Below are 4,239 nucleotides of genomic sequence, written 5' to 3' on the forward strand. Positions count from 1 at the left end.
TGTCAGGAATGAAGTATAGATACCAGTAGGCCAGTGATGGCAAACTTTTAAAGACGAGTGCCCAAACGGCAATCCAATACCCACTTATTTATTGCAAAGTGCCAACACTGCAATTAAACTTGAATATTGAGATTTTAGCTTAGCAAAAACAACTCAGACATTAACATCTTTCGTCTTAAAGGAAAAACAGATAACATGCATGCTATAGGTTGGCCACCACTGTATTAGGTCATAAAAATGAATCATAGGAGCCTGGAGGAAGTGGGAAGCCAAGAAAACCCTTGTCCTCTGCAGCTCAGACCAAATTTAGAAACCATTATTATAATGGTCATGAGGTCACCTAAAGCCATAGGAGGAAGATAAAATGAGTGTGTCTCACCCATGTTTATAGCAGCATCTTGTAATAGTCGAATCTTGGAAACAGCCCAAAGGCCCATCAACATCTTCCATAAAGGGTAAACTTGAGACCATGCTCTTAAGTGAAACAAATCAGACACACATGTTTAAATATCACATTGTTTCTCTGGTGTGAGAAACCAAAAAGGTAAATAAGGACCAAAATGTATGATAGATGCTGGGAAATTGGAAGAAAATGTTCAATTTGGGAGGAGAACAAAGCAGGGGTGGGGAGGAAAGCAGGGGAAGGCAAAAAGAGAATAGAAGGAAAAAATGGCAACAAAATTTTTGTAATTAGGAGGGCAAGAGGGGTTAAAAGGAGAGAGAGGAGACTGGGAGAAAAAAGAAACAAGATATGTCATGTATAGGTACATTTCTTAAATTTCATAAACATTTCTTAAATGTTGGATACTATTGTAACTATTGAGTAAAACTGTTTCCATTGTAGTTCTGGTCAACATTATTTTTTGGCTTAGGAGATGCAGGCATTGAACCCTGCCAGGGCTTGTATCTTCCAGAGCAATGGCTAAGCATGTCTCAGTCCCTGAAGACTTTTCTCATTGTCTTTTTAGGCTGCCAAAACCCACCTCTCATATGCAAAAAATGTCTTCTTCCTTAGGCTTTTACCATAACTCGCCACCCTATGGCTCCTAACTCTTTGGAAATAAGTGCTTTGGAAACATGTCTGGATCATCACATGAATAGAGCATTTTATTTATGTAATCTTTTAGAGTTTACAAAGGACCATACACACTGACCTCGTAAATAAAGGTGTCCATAACTTCATTGTACAAATGAGAAACTGTGGCTTAGAAAGGCTACTTGATAACTCAACTCACCGGATCCATGGTGGCTGTAAAATGGAACTCAGGACTTTTGACTCCTTTTCCATTGATTTTTGGGAATGGGAAGGAATGTCAGTTACTCAGATCATTCAAAGTCACACTGACACCTGCAACTCCTGTCCAGAGATAGAAAAAGCACAAGAAGATAGCTCTGAGCTATTTTACATATCAAAGGAACTGTTTTACTTAAGATCAGAAGTTTATTTGCTCAAAGTAAGTGCAGACTTATAGTGCTAATCTTCTATATTTCCTTTATTTGAATCCCTGTGGGACTTCTGATTTGCTATTGTTAGTTAACTCATTTAAGAAAGTTACAGATGCCATCCTGGGAGAAATTCTGGTCTGGTCTCCTGAACCCAAAGACATGCTGTCCTTGAGCTTTCTTTCCATCTTTCTTCTCACAGTTTGAAATACCACCAGCCCAGATGAGGCAGCGTGCACGTCCTTTCTGAGTTACAAGGCAAATGTCAGGAGCTGATTTGCTTCCTCTGAGTCTTCTGCTCCCTGTGGTAATCTTGTTTTCCTGCTCATGAGATGACAAAGCTGTGATGTGTAACAGCTTAGAGGTAACAGTTTGGGGGAAGGGGCACTATTTCGTGGGCAGAAGGAAGATGAGGAAGAGGAGGTGGCAGAAAGGAATAAAGCTTTCACTGATGACAGGAAACAGAAAACTTCTTTGTAAAACTCTCAACCATTATCATCTGTTGAGGAAACTGAGTATGAAGCTTTAAAATTTCCAGGGTGCTAGAAACCCAGGGCTGAGTATCTGTGGAAATTAGTGCCTCCCATCTTGCAGGTGCAGAGGGACTGCTGCACAAGGCAGAGTGTTGCTCAGTGATTGTGACTGTCACACATCTCACCTAGGGACTGGCAAAGGTGAAGACAACACCAAATACACTTCCATGGTGTCAGCCCCTTGCACTGGAGGATCTGGCTGTTTAAGGACCTGAAGGTCATGTAAGGAGCAAGGTATGTGCACAGGGGACAGGTTGTCTGGCCCTCACCCACAGAGAGATTAGGAAGGACCAGAGAGGCTGCGTCAAGGGGCCAATCGAAAGTCAGCAAAACTCAGAGGCATTTATCTTCCATAAAGGATAGGGAACATAAAAATGCATGTATAGATCCATTTACACAAAAATTCATTTAAAACCTTCTCAAGGTTCATCTGTCTAGGGATGTGTCCTAATATTGGAGCCCCTAACGGATAGATGTTCATGTTCTGTAGCTAGCAGAGAACCTTTTTCCATCTCTGACATTGCACACTTTGTTTGAATATCCCTATTTAGTATCCCAACTGAAGGAGGAGTGGGCCAGAAGGGTGACTCTTCTGGTGCCTCTGATGTCGCTGACAGAAATGGCTTCATGTGCAGTATTATCAGAGGAAATTGTATTTGCTCCCACTACTCTGAATATGTAGTTAGAGATTGCAAAGTTTTTTTGTTTTTGTTTTTGTTTTTTTTTTTTTCCACAAGGGAAGATAGCACTACCTCACAGTGGATAGGTTTGAAGTATGTTTTCCAAGCTTTCCATCCAAATGCTAAATGATGCCAAGGGTCTTCAAAATCCATTAAAGAAGAGAGAAATACATCAAGTCAACATTCACCCTCTTCACTAATTATTATTTATTGGGTTCCCAGACACCTCCCTTGGCTTTGAAATTTTGTGATAATTGATGAAATAGTTATGAGCCGGTGACAAGGTAGAAAGGGAAGAAATAGGCCAAATGCTCAAGATATGAATTATGTGAGGATTTTGAATTTAGCAAATCAATCTCATTAGCAGAATCCTGAGAATCTCTCTTCAGAACTAATGGATTGTGCTTCTGAAGTATCAATTTATTTTTTTTATGAGGAAATTATACTTAAACTGTGGCATGATCCTTGGCAAGTATTTGAACGTCAGCAGCAACCTTCTCTCCATTTTTAAAAATTGAATTTAATTGAATTAAACTCAACTTAATTCACTTTGAATCACCTTTACTATATTTGTGGACCAAAAATATGGTGCCAGACTTCTGTGGAGAGATAAAGTAGTAAAATAAGATCATTAAAAAATTATGTGGCTAAGACAGATGGGTTCTAGTCCTGGTTCTGCTACTTCCTAGGTGTATAAGTGTGAACAACTTACTGAATTTTCCCAAGCTTCAGTTTTACTACTGAAAAGTGAAAGTAAAGCAGCTGTAATAATATCTACTTCCTAGGGTTATTGGAAAGATCGCATGCGATTCTCACTAAATATTGGCTAACACTGAAAGTGGCAATAGAAACTTCTTTAGCTGTGGAGAGGAAAATCACTCATTGAGGCTTCCTTCCTTCCTTGTTCTGTACCAGGTGCTGGAAGTTGCCCTGTGGTCCTGCTGACTCTAGTGGGTATAGTGTCTGAAGGAAGACAGATGTGCATCCAGCTGCAGCTGGGAAGGAAACTTGTCCAAGGTGATGCAGGAGCTTGGGATGGATGCAGCTCATCAACTGGGAGGTTTTGTCTAAAACTGCAACGGAAGTTGTCTTAACAATTAGAAAATGTATCATTGCACATAACTGAACATCCAGGTTCTGGTAGTGAACCATCAAGGTCCCAGGTTCTTTCCATCTTTCCAGTGTTAGCTTCATTTTCAGAATGTAAGGAGGGATGCTGTGCAAAGCATTCAAGTATCATATGTTTAGAAGAGGAGGAGGAGAAAGCGTTTCTGTCATCTCATTGGCCATATGTGGGTTATGTGCCTCTCCTGGACCAGTCACTGTCAAGAACAGAATGGTCCTCAAACCCTAAGAGATGAGCCTTTCTCAGGGTCCAGGCATCCATGGGAAAAGAGAACTGAGCTAAGTCACAGTGATCTGAGAAGTGGGGAAGAGGATGCTTCCTTGATAGGAGCCATCACTGCCTACCAGGGACACCCATTTGTGCATGCCAGCCAGGAACACCTTACCCAGCTGGCAGCTGTGTTAGCAGCCTGAACTGAGATGTCAGCTATGACAGATAGTAATCAAAAGGGCGTGGA

The sequence above is a fragment of the Fukomys damarensis genome, unplaced genomic scaffold, assembly GCF_012274545.1.
Source record: "Fukomys damarensis isolate Sample0158 unplaced genomic scaffold, DMR_v1.0_HiC HiC_scaffold_37, whole genome shotgun sequence".
Taxonomy (NCBI): Eukaryota; Metazoa; Chordata; class Mammalia; order Rodentia; family Bathyergidae; genus Fukomys; species Fukomys damarensis.